A 21025-nucleotide genomic window follows, 5' to 3' on the forward strand; every position below is an offset into this window, starting at 1 on the left:
TTAATCAAAAAATATAACAACAAAATGAAAAATTTCTATAATCCAGAGAAAAATATCTTCGTGTTTTTCTTTTCAGAAATTTTTTATAACATATACGTAAAAAATTTTCTGTAAGTACCTAAAGCATTTCACTGTATTTTTTGTTACATAGCCTGCTTCTTACTTAGCAATGAATTATGGACATCTTTCCATATCATTATGTATCTTCACTTATATAGATGTCTTTATATGTATATACAATATATCTATCATTTCAGGTTAAACTATAATATGCAACTACATAAGTACATCTTTCCATGATCAATAATTTTATGGACATTTAGATTTTTTGATGGTTTTGCTATTATAAACAATACCATGGTAAATATGCTTATTTTTACATATCAGTCCAATTAACTCCTGTAGATTTAATTCTGAGGAAAAAATGGATCAAGGTATTCATTTTAAATTTTGGTATATGATTCTAGAATATTTTCAAATGGTGAAACAAAGAATGTCTGAGAGTGATGCTTTATCTATGCTATGGATATTATATGATATAAAGTTTTTTATCTTTTTCAATCTGAAAACAATTTTTAAAATTTAGGGTCACTTTGTATTTTGTTTATTTTATGTGAAGATTTATCAGAACTGGCTACAGCATGTTCAGGACCCAGTGTAAAATGAATATCCAGGGCCATTGTTCAAAAACATTAGTAATTTCAAGACTGTGACAGCAGAATGTTACACTAAGCATAGGGCCTTGATATTGATGGGGCTCTGTGGACTCTAAAAGTTTTACAGTAATAAATCTGGCCTGATTAGCTTTTTAAATGCATATTATCCCTTTTAGTTAGATTTCTTACTATTTTTTATGAGGGGTTTCATCAAGTTAATTTATTATTTTTTTCTTTTTTGGGGGGGCTGCACCTGGGGCATATGGAGGTTCCCAGGTTAGGGGTCGAATCAGAGCTGTAGCCACCTGCTTACGCCATAGCCACAGCAACAAGGGATCTGAGCCAAGTCTATGATCTACATTACAGATCACAACAATGCTGGATCCTTAACCCACTGAGCGAGGCCAGGGATCGAAACTGCATTCTCATGGATGCTAGTCAGATTCGTTTCCTCTGAGCCATGACACTGAGCCACAGAAACTCCCACCCAGTTTTTTTAAATTCTAGTCTATCTTTTCAGTGGTTTGTAAAAAATTTTTAGGTAGCCCCATGCCCAAATTATTGAAGAATTATCTAATTTTTTTTGTTTTTTTGGTTTACATTTAAATATTTAATCCTCATGTTTTTTACTTCAGGTCAGATTTAAACTGTATTTTAAACTGTAGTTATTCAATTGACCTGATATCATTTATCTTGTAACTTATATTTCCCCAGTGATTAGACATTCCTCATTTTTCATGTGCTGATAGAAATGTAGGAGCAAATTTCTAGATTTTCTGTTCAGTTTCCTTGACCTGACAGTTCTTTCCCCCAAACCACACTATATTAATTATTATAGTTCTATGATTTTTTTCACTTATCTTCCTTCAAAATGTTTCAGTTATTTTCTAATTGGTTAATTTTCTAATTTGTATTTTTTAATTGTTTTATCAAGTTGGGAAATGGAAACTTTGGGATTTTGATTGCAAAAACAATAAATATGTTGATCCAGCTGACTAGGTCACTGTCTTTAAACATTAACTTTTCACACATGAAAACAAGATATGAACCTCCATTTATCCAAGTCTTTATTCATGTACCTCAGTAAAATATATCTTTCTTCTTAGAGGCCATGCATATTCTTAAGTTTATTCTACTTTTAGATTTGATCTTTTCCAAGGAAAAAAAAACTGGTTATTTTTTATATTAACATTGTTAGTGGTCACCATGCTGTTTGCTTCTGGAAGTTCGTTTTTCACCTTGCCCCACACTGTGCCAAAAGGGAAAGTTCACTGTGCCTTGAATCAGTTGGGTTCCCTTGTATTCTGATTGCCAGGTAAATTCATCTGAAAAGGATAGCTTCAAGCTCTTTTCAGCCCAGAGGCCCAGTGTCATTTACTATTTGCAAATGAGTGATTTATCTGATACAAGAATTTGGTTGACACTTCTTAAGTCTCATTCTATTTAGTCAGCCCCATTTGATCATTCCTTTAAAATTTAAGTTTTTATTACCTATTCAGTTGTTTAGCTGCCTGATGATAGGGGAATGAGAGCTGTACTCTCAGACCACCAGAGCCTAGGGAATTCCATTTCTAAGATTACTTCATTGGGTACTATATCCACCACCTATTGCAGTTATGTGTGATGTAGATTGTTCTTTCATTTTGTTGTGAACTTGCCACATTGCTAAGAATTTTGAAGAGATTTAAAAAACAAAAAAACCTCTCTCCTGGTTCTGTTGCATGGATGCATATGTTCTCTGCATTTGCACCTTTTTTTTTATGTATGCCTCCATTTATGGACTCTGAACTAAGCAATTTGGAGGTACTCTTGCACCCAAGTTTTATCCATCCTTCTTCTAATGAAACTCTTTGCTATTAGCCAACTGGCAGGTCAGAGGAGCATGACAAAGAGTGTCCCTTTGAATATATTCTCCTCTAGCTACTCCTGTCTTAGGTAAATAGTCTCTTGCTATGACTGAGGCCTGGGAAGGATGCCTCAGTTATAACCCACATCATCAGCCCAAATCCTTGACAAGGAGAGATAATAAGGAGAGTATTATAGGACTTGAAGGTAGTATTTTGATTATCACTTCATTTTTTTTCTTTTCTTTTCTTTTTTTTTTTTTTTTTTACTTCAAGCGTCCATCTGGGAGTTCCCACTGTGGCTGAGCAGGTTAAGAACTTGACATAGTGTCCATTAGGATGTGGGTTCAATCCCTGGCCTTGCTCAGTGGATTAAAGATCTGGTGTGGCTGCAAGCTGCAGTGTAAATCACAGATGTGGCTTGGATCTGCTGTTGCTGTGGCTGTGGCATAGGCCAGCAGCTTCATCTCCAATTTGACCCCTAGCCTAGGAACTTATATTTGCCTCAGGTGCAGCCCTAAAAAAAAGAGTGCATCTGATTTTGTTGACAGCAGGAGAGACAACAAATAACAGGGTGTGGCATGCTATTTTAATTAATTCCCTAATATCAAGCTATTATTCCATTGTTAAGGTGAATCTAAATGTGTTGTGGTGTATTTTTTTTTAATGTACTACTGAGTTCTATTTGTTAATGCACTTGTATTTATTTATCTCTTTATTTTACTAAGGTGTAATTAACATATAACATCATATCAGTTTCAGTTGTATAACATGATGATTTGATATTTGTATATATTGCAAAGTAATCACCATAATAAGTCCAGTTAACATCTGTCACAACCAAAAGTAGTTAAACAGAAATTCTCTTTTTTGTGGTAAGAACCTTCAAGATCCCCTCTTTTAGCTATTTAACTATAGCCACTACTTTTGTCCATTATATCCGCTTAACTTATTCATTTTAGAGTGAAGTTTGTACCTTTTGAGCCCTATCATTGCTTTTGCCCACCCCAAGTCCTTCCTCAGGCAACCACCCATGTATTCTTCCCCAGCACAGTTTTGTTTGTGTGTTTTTTGTGTTTTTTACATTTCAATGTAAGTGAGATCATGTAACTTTTTCTGAGGCAGAAACTTTTAACATAATTTTTATTTCTCAGGAAAGTTTTCTCAAGAACCTTAAGAGAGTTGTATTCTTTTTTATTAGAGCAAACTATTCCTTGTGATAGTCTTGATTTCTTTCCTTATTCTTAATACAAAAAGGTCATGTATGGCCTGGTATTTCTCCTGTGTTACTACCCAAGCCACTGAGAAAAAATTATAGTAAATTAGGGAGAAAACCATGACCTGCTGGCATCCTCCTTGAGTAGTTTACATTCTTAAATGTCTCCCAGTGCAGATCATTCAGAACCCTGCTGATCAGAACAAGTAAAGGAACCCCAGTGGTGCCTCCTATTTATTCTATGCTATGGCACTGCCTTTATCCCTCTCTCTGGGAAATTGTGAAGGGCTAGAATCTCCCAGATTTATTTTCTCTAATGTCACACTGTAATCTCAGGAAGAATAAGAAGCAATGGGTCTTCCCTTGTTTGTTTCCAGGTAAATTAACTCAATTGGACATATACTGATTAGTCATGATTTCTAATACTACGTAGGCCCTTTACCATTCTTATGTTTTTTGGGCATTTTGTTATTAATTACTAGCTCACTGAGAATGCTGGGTTGGCACAGGGGCTAGGTATACCCATACTCAGGTCATTTGCTTATGGGAAGTCATCATCGATAGCATCTCATTTACAATCCCTCATCAACTGTTTATGGTCTGGAATCCCTAATGGAGTTTTTAATCAGGTGTACTGTGCTTTCACCTAAATATAGATATAGGTATTATCCTACTGTTTTATTTTTAGTTCTGTGCTCCTTTTCCCTATAGTTTCCTCATACAATTTCATCCAGTTTTGTAACTTCAATCATCTCTACTTTGCAGGTAACTCCCAGATCTTATCACTACTTTTGCCTTTCCCATAGCTGCTGGTTCTACCATTCAGATGAGTGTCTGCTCCTGCTTTGATTATTATGATTATGCCTTAAGTCAAAGCAATGTGTCCAAAATTGAGCTCATCACCCCCTACCTTCCCAAGTCTATTTCTCTACTTATTCGTTCACCTGCTTATTCATACATTCGTTCATTACTGTAGTTAGTGAATACTTTCTTTGTATCAAGTTCTGCTGCTGAGTGTGTATTAGCAAAAATGGTAGACAAGGTCATTCCTCTGAGGAAGTTTGCACAGAATCAAGGGACTTCTATGCACACAATTTAGCAAGCAAGTGTGGGATGCTATGATAAGTGCCAAATTATGATAAGGTTGGATTGGGAAGAAAGAACAATGGGAGTTTTGGTGTCAGGAAAAGTTTCTTAAAGAAAGTAATGTCTAAGTTGAGTGCTAAAGCTTGAGTGGTAATTTAGCCATGTAAAAGAGAGAAGAGAGTGTTCTAGGTAAAGAGGACAGTAAGTATGAAAGTAAGAAAGATCATGGCACACAGGCAAGCCTAGAAATAGAGAACCGTTCATTATAGCTGGACTGCAGTAGAGATGAAGTAGTGAGTTTCACACTGGAAAGGTAATCAGCAGCCAAATCCTTAAGGGCTCTTTAGTTGTGTTAAAGATGTTGTTCTTGATCCTGAGGGATAGAGAAAACGTTGAAGGATTAAAAGGAAGGGAGATACATGATCAAATTTGAATTGAGAATTGTTACTTTGACTGCAGTGTGAAGGTTACATTGAAAGGCGAAAGGAGGGGGAAGAACAATTAGAATCAAATGAGAGGTGATGAAGTGGTGCTATCAGAGATAAGAAAAGCTAAGGATCTTAAATTATATTTTGAAGGACATGGTGATTTTTTCAGTTGGGGCTCTAGGGGAAAAAAAAGCCCAAAGATTTCTGGCTTGATTAATGGTGTGTATAAGGATGTGTGTGTGTGTTTGTGTGTGTGTGTGTGTGTGTGTGTGTGTGTGTGTGTGTGTGTGTGTGTTTTCTTCTGATGTCAGACAACTCTGACATCAGCTGGGTGTCCTGCAATTCAGTTAACTTCTGACATTAACTTACCCTGGAGGTAGCATCAGACTCCAGAGGCTTAAGGGCTCAGTCCACAATTCTGTCCTCACTTCAGATGCCAGTTGCAAGTATTGAGTCACCAGGTTATCTACACTTCTGATCCACTATGCTAGACAGTCAGGGGTTTCCTTACTTCAACCCCTCTTCTATTTTCCAGGCTGAATAATTTGCTCGAATGACTCAGAAGGACCAGGAAAACACTATAATTACTATTACTTCTCTGTTAGAAAGAATACAACTCAGGAAGAGCCAATGGAGCAAATGCATAGGGCAAGGTATAGGAGAAGGGATAGGAGCTTCCATGACCTGTCCAGCCAAGATGGCACCTCAACTTGTTTACCAGTCCAGCAACTTTCTGAACCCTGTTATTTTAAGTTTTTTTGGTTTGTTTGTTTGTTTTTGTTTTTTGTCTTTTTGCCTTTTCTAGAGCTGCTCTCACAGCATATGAAGGTTCCCAGTCTAGGGGTCAAATGGGAGCTGTAGCCGCCAGTCTATGCCAGAGCCACAGCAACGTGGGATCCGAGCTGCATCTGCAACCTACACCACAGCTCATGGCAATGCCGTATCCTTAACCCACTGAGCAAGGCCAGGGATCGAACCTGCAACCTCATGGTTCCTAGTCAGATTCATTAACCACTGTACCACAATGGGAACTCCTATTTTAAGTTTTTTTATGAAGGTTTCATCAGAATCACCTCATTAGAACAAAAGATGCTCCTATAACTGGTCACTTAGGAAATTTCAAGGGTTTTAGGAGCAATGTTTGGGAAACAAAGATCAAATATCTGTTTTTTTTTGTTACAACCTTCCTACTGAGAAATGGAACAGAAGAAGAGGAATGGGTTAGGGAGGAAAACTTGAGTTCAATCTTGGACATGTTGCATTTGGGTTTCCCAAAGTGTTTATAAGTATAAATAATCACTAGAAAATGAATGGGTCTGGAGTTTAAAAGAAAAATCTCCTTGCCTTAGTGATCCATAGGATACTAATGGTTATTGAAACCATGAAACTTAAGGGAGATTGTCAACAGTAAGTACCATGCATGAGAAGAGTGAGGATCCAAATGTCTACTTAAGGGTTGAACCAAGAAAGGGAAGCCAATAAAGGAAATACTAGAGTCATCAGAAAAGTAGTAGGAAGACTCACAGGACTTTGCAAATATATTTTGAGAATGTGTGTGCCCTGAGAAGTGAGAGCAGTGAACACTTTCCATGGATTGGTTTATGTAAACCAGAGAGTGTAGAATTAAGAAAATCAGAGGAAGAATGTGTTCAAGACACATGGACCTGGAGATAGAGCTGAATGCAACCAAGACATTAGATATGTAGAGACTGAAATGTGTTTATTGTATTTAGTGCAAGGAAGTCACTGGAGAACTTGAGAAAAGCAATTTCTAAGGAGTATTGGAAGTGTAACCATCCTACAGTAGGTCTGAGAAGTAATGGAAGGGAAGATGTTTCTCATGACTACTGCTAGGAACTCCACCACTCTGTGTATCCAGAATTGAAAACCTGGCTTCGTCTTGGATCTGTTTTTCTTTTGTCTTCTGACGTTAATTCTAAATGTATAATTACTCTTGCTTCTCTTTGACTTTTCCTCAGCATTGCTCTAGGAGGGCCACTTTTGTTCAATCCTAGCCTCATACCCCACACCTTTATTATAGTTCATGTTTAGGGAAAATCACGCTATTTAGGGTCCAATTTAAATGCTACTTATTTGATTAAATCCCCCAATAGGATCATACTCAAGCAATTTACTTCTCTCTAAACTCTTCTAACACTTTGTAAGTATCCTTTTTATAATACTGATAACTTTGTGCCTCGAGTGTGACCATCTGCATACATGTTTTATCTTCCTTTCTATACTGTTAACTTCATTAGAGCAGAAGTCATAGTTATTTTTACATTGTATATACTTCCTAACACAGAACACCTAAGTACTTATTTTGTTTCTGTGTGATTTCAATCTCTTGGACTTGGCCACTCCTATCTTGGTGTTCTGAATATTATTCCTTCCAAAAAGTGATGATAATATTTTTTTCTGCCTATTCAGTATTGTAGAATGGTTTTTAGGATTTTAAAAATCTAATGTTTGAAAATGCTTTGAAAATGGTAGCAAAATACCGTTAAGATAAAAACAATTTATTATTTGCACTGTTATTACCATTGCAGTGTAATAGTGTTATTAGTGCTATTATTTTAGTAGTGATACCAATATGGTTATTCTCTGCTAAAAATTGCTGATTTATTTAGATATGCAGCAGTTCAGCCAATTACTAGTTTAAAGTTTTTTTTTCAATTCATAGCATGTATATAACATCTGTGATGAAGTGTCTGCCAATTTATTTTGATGAATAAGTCAAGAAACATATATTTTACTCAGAGACTGTTTCTTTCCCTAGGTGTTTATACTAGGAGACAAAGCTGGTGATTTTGATCAAGTGTCTTGAGGCTCATTTATCAATTTATTATTCTTTTATTTTTTAAGCACAAAATTAATGTGTGCTTATTGTACAAATGCAAACCATTCTTAAGTGTGTATATAAGAACTGAAACTCCAATTCCCAGAAATATCCACTGTTTAAAAATGTTTGGTATATTTACTTCTAGAAATTTGTTCTACATATATACATATTTATATTTTGCTGTTGTCACTGTTGTTCTCTATCTTTCTCTTTCCTCCCCCCTGCAGTTAGTTGTGTGTATGTATATGTGTGTGTATGCATGTATATACATACAAAAATATGAGTGTGTGTAAATATATACATATATATTTGTATAGTTATATATTAAGTGTACATATAGACATTGTGATAGTCTTAAAAAAAGGTCCCCAATTATGTCCACATTATTCCTCAGAACCTGTGACTATTGTACTTTATGTAATAAAAGGGACCTTGTACATGTAATTAATATTAAGGATCTTGAGATGGGGCTATTATCATGAATTATTTACTTGGGTCCAATACAATCTCATGAGTCTTTAAAAGTGGAAGAGGAAAGCATAAAAGTGGGTCATGTGGAATCTAAAAAAAAAAAAATGAACTTATTTACAAAACAGAAATAGACTCACAAGCATAGATACAAAATAGATAAACAATAAGGAGTTACCATATAGCACAGGGAATCATATTCAGTATCTTGTAATAACCTATAATGGAAAAGCATCTGAAAAAAATATATGAAACTAACACAATATAATAAATCAACCATACTTCAATTTTAAAAAATGTTAAGTCAGATGAATGTGACATGAGGAGACACTGACCTACCATTACTGGCTTCAACAGCAAAGGAAGTGGGCTATGAGCCAGATAATTCTATGGTCTCTGGAAACTGGAACCTGTCCTCAGTTTACAGCCAGCAGGAAAACGCAGATCTCAGTCATGCAACTTTGAGGCACTGAATTCTGCCAATAAGTTGAATAAGCAGGAAAAGGGAATCTCCCCTGGAGATCTTCTCTCCAGTAAGGAAGGCAGCCCTTTTGACAGACACCTGCTTCTCTAGCCTAAGGAGACCTAAGTATGACTTCTGCAGAACTGCCAGATGATAGATTTGTGCTGCTCATGACATTAAATTTGAAATAATTTTATAGGCTAATAATAGAACGCATACAGATATAAATATATTTCTACACAGTTTTACAACTTCAATTTTTCTTAAAAATATGCTTAGATGCCTTTTCATGTCATTTACAAAGACAGCTAGTTATGTGCACAGCTTTGCACACTACAGTGCAATTTTGTAGAAGAAATTGATAAACATAGAATAGCTCAGACAAAGAACAGATATACCACTTTATCAGAAGCATCCAATTTTCCCTTCAAAAAGATTCTTTCAACTAATATTTCTACCAATGTATAAGAATGTCCATATTCTACCTAGCCCAAACTAGATATTTCAGTCATTTTAAAGCCAGGGCCTTTACCTTTTCCAGGAATCAAAAGTTGCTTTTTCAACTATTGAGTGCCATTAGTATTTTTCTGAGTCTCACATTTATTCCAATGTGAAACATTAGAGGGCTATGTATGATTTTAAATTTATAAGTAAATTTTCCTGGTGTCTGTGATGAATTAGTATTGTTATATTAATTATAAACTCAAAAATATTTAAATACAATTTTGAATAAAAGGTCCATATTTCTGAGTCCTGAAGCTTTGGGCTTCGACTCAATTGATGGGATAGTTAACTGTCCACGTGCAATGGAAACTTCATGTACCACAGTTGATGATATTGCGTTCACTTACCCTCATCCCCCTGCCACTCTCCAGCCTCTTCCTACCATTTCTACCCTTCCCATCCCAAGTTCTGAGAGTATTAATTCTTAAGTAATTTAAATAAAAACATAAGAGGTGTCAGGATATTTTTATGAACATATAATAGCTAATATGTAGTGTGTGAAGGTCAATCCCCAGTCAAGAGGGGCCACACAAAAATAGAATATCTTATAAAAAGAGTGGATAAACTTTATCAGAAAAGGCTTTCATAAGGAATTTATTTAAAATTGTACTTGCTTACCAAGTGTTTCCAAGTTTCTTCTAGAATCTGCTTAGTTTTTTAAAATCATGAAATATTTTGGTTTACCTTAAAATTTACTTTAAAATATATTTAAAAATATAAAATGCATGTACCTATAACCCATTTACAATTCAGTCATATTTACCTGAGAGTTTTTTCTTGTTTATGTGAATATTTTTAGTACATTTTCTAAAACTGTCTACATTTAATGTTTTGTTACTATTATTTATAGTGTTGCCTTTGTTGTTTGGGTTTACACTCCATCTCTCTCTCTCTTTTTTTTTTTTTTTGTATTTTGTCCTTTTATGGCCTCACCCATGGCATATGGAGGTTCCCAGGCTAGGGGTCTAATCAGAGCTGTAGCCACCGGCCTATGCCACAGCCACAGCAACGCCAGATCCAAGCCACTAGTGTGACCTACACCACAGCTCACAGCAATGCCGGATCCTGAACCCACTGAGCGAGGCCAGGGATCTAACCCACAACCTCATGGTTCCTAGTCAGATTCATTTCTGCTGCGCCATGACGGGAACTCCTTCATCTCTTCTTTATTTTATTGGAGTATAGTTGACATACAGTTTTGTGTTAGTTTCAGGTGTATAGCAAAGTGAATCAGTTATATAGATACAGATGTCGATGTAGATATATACAGATTCTTTTCCCATATAGGTTATTACAGAATATAGACTAGAGTTTCCTGTGCTATAGAGTAGGTCCTTGTTATTTATTTTATGTATAGTAGTGTGTATATGTTAATCCCCAACTCCAACATTTCCCCTTTGGTAACTATAAGTTTTATTTCAAAATCTTTAAGTCTGTTTCTGCTTTGTAAACGTTCTTTTGTATCATTTTTTATTAGATTCTACATATAAGTAATATTGTATGGTATTGTCTTTGTCTGGCTTACTTCAGTTAGTATGATAATGTTTTCTTTTTTTCTTTTTTTTTTTTTTTTTGTTTTTTTTTTTTTTTTTTTTTTTAGGGCCACTCCTGTTGCCTATGAGGTTCCCAGGCGAGGAGTCCAATCGGAGCTGTAGCTGCCAGTCTACGCCACAGCCATAGCCATTCCGGATCCGAGCCACGCCTGTGACCTATACCACAGCTCACAGCAACTTAACCCACTGAGCAAGGCCAAGGACAAACCTGTGTTCTCATGGATGCTAGTCAGGTTCGTTAATCACTGAGCCACTATAGGAACTCCAGTATGATAATCTTTAAGTCTATCCATGATGCTGCAAATGACATTATTTTGTTATTTTTATGGCTGAGTAATGTTCCATTGTATATATGTAGCACATTGTCTTTATCCAGTCCTCTATTGATGGGCATTTAGGTTGTTTCCACATCTTAGTTACTGTAAATAGTGCTGCAGTGAACACTGGGCTGCTTGTATCTTTTTGAATTATGCTTTTCTCCAGATATATACCCAGGAGTTGGATTGCTGAATCATATGGTAGTTCTATTTTTAATTATTTATTTATTTACTTATTTATTTATTTTTGTCTTTTTGCCATTTTTTGGGCCGCTCCCGCAGCACATGGAGGTCCCGAGGATAGGGGTCAAATCGAAGCTGGAGCCACCAGCCTATGCCAGAGCCATAGCAATGCCAAATCCGAGCCACGTCTGCAACCTACACCACAGCTCACGGCAACGCCGGATCCTCAACCCACTGAGAAAGGCCAGGGATCGAACCCGCAACCTCATGGTTCCCAGTCGGATCCGTCAACCACGGAGCCATAATGGGAACTTCCCTATTTTTAATTTTTTAACTTCTGTACTACTTCTGTACTACTCTCTATAGTGGTTTTACCAATTTACATTCCCACCAACAGTGTAGGAGGGTTCCCTTTCTCCACACCCTATCCAGCATTTACTGTTTGTAGAATTTTTGATGATGGCCATTCTGACTGTTGTGAGGTAATACCTCATTGCAGTTTTGTCTCTTTATTTTTGAACTGAAAGCTCTCTCTTTCTTCCAATTCTGTCATATATTAAAATAAAAAAAAAACTGCAATTACACTTCACCCAGCATTTCTATGTGTGTATGTGTGTGTGTGGGTGGGGGTGCTATCCACCTTGGTTAGTTCATCCAGTGTTACATTCATGAGAAGTCTTCTCTTGAAATTTAAAGTAAGGTTGATATGAAGAATTAATGCATTTCCTTTCCTCCTAATACTGATATCTCAGGCTACATAGACAGAAGAATACTTTCTAAAATAGAATGTATCCTGCACTGGAAATTCAATTCTTTATTATGGCTATAAAGAATTTTTAAAGAGGTCAAAATAATCCTTTCTAAAAATTTGGAAAGAATATTAGAACTATATTCATTTATTTTAGGGCTATCTTGTAGAAGAGGAATTACAGTTTTCTGTGGTTCTTCAAAGAGCTAGGACCAGAGTATGGAAGAGACAGAAACTCATTTGGGCATACTTTGAGAAAAACTTGCAGAAATTTTTCCTTACTGAGTCATTTGTCTATTCTTGGATGTTTCAGAGGAAAATACTGCAACCACTTGTTTGGAATGGAAGAAGAGATTGTCCTACTAGGAAATGTCCAGCAGAACACCCTAAAATCCTATAAGTGTCCATAACTCTAACAAAGCGCCAGTAGACGCAAAGCTGATGTAATCAAATGTGGAGTAAATGAGTCTAAACCAGGTACCTCCAGTCAGTTTTCAGACCTGAAGGTGAGTATAGGTAAGGAATATTGCTGAGCTGCTCACAGTGGAGCTAAACAAAAAAGAAATCTCAGCTCAGGGAGTTCTCATCATGGCTCAGCGGTTAACAAACATGACTAGCATCCATAAGGATGCAGGTTCCATCCCTGGCCTTGCTCAGTGGATTAAGGTTGCGGCATTGCCATGAGCTGTAGCATAGGTCACTGGTGTGGCTCAGATCCTGTGTTGCTGTGGCTCTGGTGTAGGTCAGCAGCTACAGCTCCGATTGGACCCCTAGCCTGGGAACCTCCATATGCTGCAGGTGTGGCCCTAAAAAGACAAAAAGGCAAAAAAAAAAAAAAAAAGAAAAAGAAAGAGAGAGAAAAATCTCAGGTCAGGAAACAAACACTCCATAGAGAGAACCAGGAAGACAAGAATAGTGTGGGGACTTGAACAGGTGTAGGAAGAAATCAAAATTGAAAGAAGTTTTGGAGAAAGGTTGGGGAGAAGTCAGAATCTTCTATTCCTGATAAATCCTATCTAAAATTTCCCCATCTCATTTTCTTAATAGAATATATATGAAAAATAATTTGGAATTCAATATTTTCTCATTATTTTTATATCTTTTCACAGTTTCCCTGAACAAGTTATATGAAATATAAAAGTTAATGTTCCAGAATGAAGATATTTCATAGCTTGCAATAAATTCTAAACCTGCAAAACAGTTAAAATGCATGTATAAAATAGTGTTTTTAATACAGATTTTTGGGAACACACTGTATTTTTTAATGAATCATAAAATATTGTTGAGATAAAGTAGTTTGCACAATATACATATTCTTTTCTCTGCTGTGAATCATAAATGATAATTTGATAATTTCTGTTTTTGTTGCACTTTTTTCTTTTCTTTTCCTTTTTTTTTTTTTTTTTTTTTTTTTTTGCACAGCACATGTAGGTGCCCAGGAGGCAGGGGTCCAATCGGACCTACAGCTACCAGCCTATGCCACAGCAATGCAGGATCTGAGCCACATCTGTGACCTACATCACAGCTCACGGCAACGCTGGATCCTTAACCCACTGAACAAGGCCAGGGATCGAACCTGCAACCTCATGGTTCCTAGTTAGATTTGTTTATGCTGTGCCACAATGGGAACTCTGCACTTTTTTCATTTTAAAAGATGATTAAATATCATATCAGAGGATTTATTCTGAAAGAAGCAAGAATAAAAAGTCGCCACCAAATTATCACATTCATGAATAAACATACACACACACACACACACACACACACACACACACACACAGGGCTTTGTTTCAGTCAGTAAAGTATGAGTTTTTGGTCACTAGGTACATTCAATTAATCAAATATATTTGAGGACTTGTTATATGAAATGTTTTGAGCTAGGTGCTTTAAAAATACACATGAGAAAAAAAAAAAAAGCCTGCCTTATAGGAGAACAACCTCTTTGTAAAAAACTGACCATAAAATATTACTGAAGTAACTTAAACAGTGGTGAGTGGATAATTAATATAATTATTTACAGTGACTATCTCTGTATCAGTTGGTAGTTAGCAAGCTCCTAGAAAACAGATTTCTTATGAATTGAAAGACTACAGGAGCCACCCCCACCCCAAATTATGAATAATGCATAATCAAATAAAGCCTGTTATCATAAAACTAACATACTGAGCAAGCTCAACAAACCAAAACCAACCAAAACAGCCAGAATAAGATTTTATAAATAAAATCAAATCAAGCTTAGTTAGTGTAATTAGCTTTAACTCTGTGGATATATTTGAAGGATGCTGTTTCTCTCACATCTCAAGAAACTTTTCAGGTCCATAACAATAATAAAAAAAGAATATACAGTATTTTTAGACCATTGTGGGCATCATATAATTAATATAACATTTACTGAATTCCTACTATTTGTCACTTCATTTATCCAACCATTTACTGAGCAATGTATTTGTGTCCTGTGGCTGCTGAAACACAATTCTACAAACCTGGTAGCTTAAAAAACATAACTTTAACCATTATTTATTTATTTATTTGCACTTCTGGAAGTCAGAAGTCTGAAATGCATTTTACTGGGCTGAAATCAAGCTGCTGGTATGGTCACTCTCCCTTTGGAGGCTTAGGGGGGAATTTAATTTCTTCCCTTTGTCAGTGTCCAGAGCTGTGTTCCTCACATTTCTTTATTGTGGCCCCTTTCTCAGTCTTCAAAGAAAGCAGCATAACATTTTGCTTCAGTGATCACATTGCCTTTATCTCTGTCAAATCTCTCTCCATCTGCCTTCTATAAGGACAACTGTGAGGACAGCCAGGACGTACCCAGGTAATCCTTGTCTCAAGATCTGTAATCACATCTGCAAAGTTCCCTTTGCTATAAAAGTAAGATTCAAACGTTCCAGAGATTAGGACCTAGATATCTTTAGAAGCCATTATTCATCCTACTACAAGCACATACTCTGTGTTGAAGGTAGGAGATCCAGCTGTGAATTATGCTTCTCTGTGTCTATACTCAAGGAGCTTGATATGATGGAAGGTAGAACAGATGCACAAGGCACAGACCTGCTTTTTAATTTAATTCTCAAGCAGAAAAATGTTTTATCAGAGAATATGTTTTTTCTTTTTCTCTTTTGACAAGAGAAATTGCCAGCTTCTTAGAATAAGCAGGCACAGAAAATCACCAACTACTTCTTAGAAAATAAGAAGACACAGAATATCACCTTGCAGCAGATACTTTTGAGAAGGATTACTTGTGGACTTTTGTGTGTAAATAGAAGATGAATGCCTCATCTATGTTAGGAAATAGCAAGTCCCCCCTACCTTTTTTTAAACTTTCAGTGACTTGGCAAACTGCTCCATTTTTTATGTTAGGAGAGGGTTCACTTATGGCCAAAGAAAGGTTGTGTTAAGTTGGTTAAAGAACACAAAGCATCCTGGAAACAAAGAAACCCAAACAGTAATGCCCTAGGAAATGGCTCTGTAAAACCTGGATTTGAGTGGTCTGAGGTTTGGCTGATTAGGGTATGTAACAAATGCATTATCACAACCTGTGCAGTAATTTCCCTACTCAGGAAGTGTTGAATTTCCCTCCTTGCCCAGCTTTCAACTAAAGGCATGTATCTGTCTCAGTTGCCACCATGCCTGTGAATGGAACAGGGTCTTCCCTCAGGAGAGATGGCCTACAGCCAGTCATTGGTGCATTCACATCCAGCAGAGCCAGTCAACTAGAGGTGAACCTCCTACCACCTCTTCATGGGAAGGTAACAACACTAGAACTCTCTCCCATCTCAGTCACTAACAAGTGCCATGACCCAGACACATGCTTCAATCAGAGAATGAAAAGAATTTTACTCAAGGGATTGGCCCATTTAGTTGGTGTCTTCATTTGTTTGAGATGCTATAACCAAATATCATAAACCAGATGGCTTATAAACATCGTTTATTTCTCACAGTTTTAAGAGGCTTGAAGTCCACGCTTAGGGTACCAGTATGGTCAGATGAGGACCCCTTCTGAGTAATGGTCTTCTTGTTTTATCCTCATATGGCACAAAGTGGTAAGAGATCTCTCTGAAGCCTCTTTTATAAGGGCACTAATCCCATTCATCAGGACTCTGTGCTCATGACCTAATAGCTTCTCAAAGGCCCCACCTTCTAATACCATCAACTGGGGAAGCTATGGAGCTACGGACATATAACCTAGGTTTAGCCAAATGGATTATTCCAGCCCCAAACTTGAATCTTGAAGATGTGAGGCAAATAATGAAGGAAGATTTGAGAAATTATTCATGGTATCAACAACTTTGAGCATTCAGTACATCCCAGAAAATATCAATGCCTAATCTGTACTGTTATATGAGGCTGTGCTCCCAATGCCAGCCCTTCTGCATTCATACCCACTGCCATTGCCTAAAGTACGAGCCTTCACCATCATGCTGTACCCTACAGCTTGTCACATAAAATCTGTGTTTTAGTTGCCAGATTCAGTTTCTATACCCTGCACAAAATAACTCTGACTAATGGGAGTGGAGAGAGTGTGAATAGGAACTGAGAAGACATCTCAGGTGAGTAGAGATAAAATACCATGATTTATCTAGAAGACTCTAATAAAACTTCTAGGACTGGACGGAAAGAGAATACTTGAGATGTAGCTGGCCCTCTGGGAGAATAGGTTCTACATTTGTAAATTCAAAAAAATATATTTTTTAAATCAAAATTCCAGAAAGTTCCAAAAGAGCAAAACTTGAATTTGGTGCACTCTGGCAACTACTAACGTAGCATTTATATTGCATTTACAATTATTTACATAGTACTTACATTGAATTGGGAATTATAAGTAATCTAAACATAATTAAAAGCAGAAGGGAAGATGTTTGTGGGTTGTATGAAAATGCTACGCCATTTTATGGAAGGGATTTGAGCATCCAAGGATTTTGGTATGCCGGGCAGTTCTGGAGCCATCAACCCCCCATAGATACCAAGGGACAGCTGTATTTAAGAGGCAGACAGTAAAGACAGTTTAAGACCAGAACAAACAGTACATATCGGGAAGTAGGGTTAAATAATAATGGCTAAGTAACCATATTTTTTTTTCACACTTTTATCAACCCCCCAAATTGTTTGAGTCCCTGTTCTATGACAACAACTTTTGTTGGCTCTGCACATATAAAGATGGCCACATTTACGTGCTCAAGAAGACACTAGTCCTTACCAGCACAGTAGGGGAGTTCAGGATATAAATCCCTTTTGTCTTTTAATTTGACTGTTTATATAACTCTCTCTCTTTAGAGCAAATAATTATCACTCATTTATGAGCTTTAAAAATTGATGGAGTTCCCATTATGGTACAGCAGGTTAAGAATCTGACTGCAGTGACTCCGGTTGCTGCAGAGGTGAGGCTTTGATCCTCGGCCAGGCACAGTGGGTTAATGATCTAGTGTTGCTGCAGCTGTGACAATCCCCAGCCTGGAAACTTCCATATACTGCTGGTGCAGCCATATAAAAATTATAGGAACAGAAATTAATATCATACTTAATATATGTGTGTTAATATGATTAATTACGTTAATTAACATCATAAATCCTAGAAGAGTGAAACTAAGAGTGTGGATCCTGAGGGCTATATTCTTAATTTTAAGACCACATACCTATAAATATCCATAGACAAATGGATTAAGAAGATGTGGTACATATATACAATGGGATACTACTCAGCCATAAAAAGAATGAAATAATGCCATTTGCAGCAACATGGATGCAACTAGAGATTCTTATACTAAGTGAAGTAAGTCAGAAAGAGAAATACAGTCACCATATGATATCACTTGTACGTGGAATGTAAAATATGACAAAAATGAACTTATTTATGAAACAGAAACAGACTCACAGACACGGAAAACAGACTTGTGGCTACCAAGGGGAGGTGAGAGGGAGTAGGAGGGACTGGGGGTTTGGAGTTGGTAGATGCAAACTATCACATTTAGAAAGGATAAGCAATGAGGTTCTACTGTATAGTACAGAGAACTAAATCCAGTCTTTGGGATAGACCATGATAGAAGATAGTTAGGAAAAGGAATGTATGACTGGGCCATTTTACTGTAAAGTTGAAATTGGCACAACATTGTAAATCAACCATACTTTAATAAAAATGAAAAGACCATATATCTATTTGCTAGTTATGGTTAATTATAAATTTACAAGTTTACTGTGAAATAATGTAGAAAGAAAAGATGGAATTAGAAAATCTACATTTGGTAACACTAAGGCTGGTGCTACCAAAGTCTGCCCTTCTAGTTACCATTTGACCCAGCTGCCCTTAGGCCTGCGTCAACTTGGACTCTCAGCCCCCTTCTTCCTGGAATACATAGGCCTGGATTAAAATTCTACTATGACAATTCTACTAGTTCTCTTGAAACTGTAATCAAATAGAATAGGAAGTTTAAAGCATGAAATGGTATAAACTCACTACCCAATCAGAAAAGATACATGACAAAAGCATCTCTTATTTTCCAAAGGACACTGACGTCTTATTTTTTCAAAATCCCCCATTACTGCAAGAGAAGAAAAGAACTAGTAATACATACACTAGGCTATAAAACAAAAGTACAAGATGCAGAGCTGGCAATAACACTAATGCATAGAAGACTTGCAGAGGCTTACTTATAGAGAGCACTGCTAAGGAAACTATCCAAACCTAATCCTCATTCATAGATGAATGTCACAGGTGGATGGTTTCCAAGTGTATGCACAAGCTACGGTGGCATACACTGTGGTCCACAAATATCTTCTAGTATAATCGCTGCAGTCTTAGTTTCCTGAAGCCTCTTTACATAGTGGTGTGTTATGGTGAAATGAAATTAATTAGCTAGGGAAGAGCTTCTCATGCAGGGTATCACTAATGTGTAACAGGTATGACAAGATATGAATCTCCTTAATCCTAGGATTTACCTGATAGGAGGATCTGGGGTAGTCAGAGCCACAGATCCATAATGTTTACTGCAAGCAGACCATTTGCCTTTTTTATGTTTTATGAAAATACTATTTTCTCTGTTTGGGAAAATGTGAACAAGGATGGAAAGCCCTGGACAGAACCAACACTCACTAGCCTCTCTAGCCAGGAGAGTCTGGTGGCACAATCCAGTCAGTGTCTACATAGACCTCAGTAAATCTTTGCCAATTCTATTCCAATTAAATCCAAATAGGGTTTTTTTTAAATGGATCTTGGTTGACTCATCTTAAAATTTATATGAAAAAGCAATGAGCCAAGAATAGTTAAGGCAATTTTAGAGAAGAATCATAAAGAAGAGGGGCTTGCAAAATGTTTGAATACATAGAGTTGAATGCAGGGGAATTCATTGTTATTATCTGTACTCTCTTGATTCTACAATGTTTCATAATTAAACTTTAAAACTTTTAGAAGAAAATAAAAGAGAAGAGCTTCTGGTGTCTGGTTGGGAAGACTTTTGTGAGCAAGAAAGAAAAAAGCACAAAATTATAATTTAAAAAATCATCAAATTCAACTAGCAGTACCTTAAAATATACAGCTTTTGGTCATCAAGACACCATAAAAAGTTAAAAGACAAGCTACACACTAAGGGAAACTATTTGTAACACATATAACTGACAAGAGGAGAAGAACTTCAACTTTTAACATATATTAAGATTATCTACAAATTAATTTTCAAAATTATCCAGTCAATAAAAAAATGAGCCAAAACTGAGAACAGGCATTTTACAGAGACCCAAAGAGTCACTAAGAATGTAAAGATTCATAACCCTATTAGCAAGGGGGAAAATGCCAATTAAAAGATCAATTGTATGCTACCAACAGGCAAAGTTTTTAAAATAACAATAATTATAATAATAATAATAAAGCATGGCTGTTATGATAACTATGTGCTAGCTTCCATGTGAAATGGATTTGTGTGTAAATGAATCTCAAAACCTGAATGTGTAGTGAAAAGATGTTGGAAAAAAATTCAGTATAGCTCATTACATAAAAGACAACAACAGCATACTTATGTTTTTAGGGAATTATACATATATACCTATTTTCAAAAAAATCAAGGAAATGAGCAATATAAAATTTAGCATAACAATTATTTCTGGCTGGTAGGGAAAGAAATACTTTGGAGCATTCTTAGCTGGCTTCAAAAATGCTGATATTTTTGTGAATCTTCAGCTCTGTAGTGGGTACCTGAGAATTTTATTATTTTTTTAATTTCTTTGAATTTATTATATTTATAGTTGTACAATGATCATCACAATCCAATTTTATAGGATTTCCATCCCACACCCCCAGCACATCCCCCCACCTCCCTAATTACCTCCTTTGGAAACCATAAGTTTTTCAAAGTCTGTGAGTCAGTATCTGTTCTGCAAAGAAGTTCATTCTGTCCTTTTTTCAGATTCCACATGTCAGTGAAAGCATTTGATGTTGGTGTCTCATTGTTTAACTGACTTCACTTAGCATGATAATTTCTAGGTCCATCAAAGTTGCTAAAAATGCCAGTATTTCATTCCTTTCAATGGCTGAGTTATATGCCTGTGTATATGTACCACATCTTCTTGATCCACTCCTCTGTCAATGGGCATTTAGATTTCCATGTCTTGGCTATTGAAAATAGTGCTGCAATGAACATTGGAGTACATGTGTCTTTTCAATTCATGGTTTTATCTGGATAGATGCCCAGGAGTGGGATTGCTGGATCAAATGGTCGTTCTATTTTTAG

This window comes from Sus scrofa, chromosome 1, assembly GCF_000003025.6.
Source record: "Sus scrofa isolate TJ Tabasco breed Duroc chromosome 1, Sscrofa11.1, whole genome shotgun sequence".
NCBI classification, from domain to species: domain Eukaryota; kingdom Metazoa; phylum Chordata; class Mammalia; order Artiodactyla; family Suidae; genus Sus; species Sus scrofa.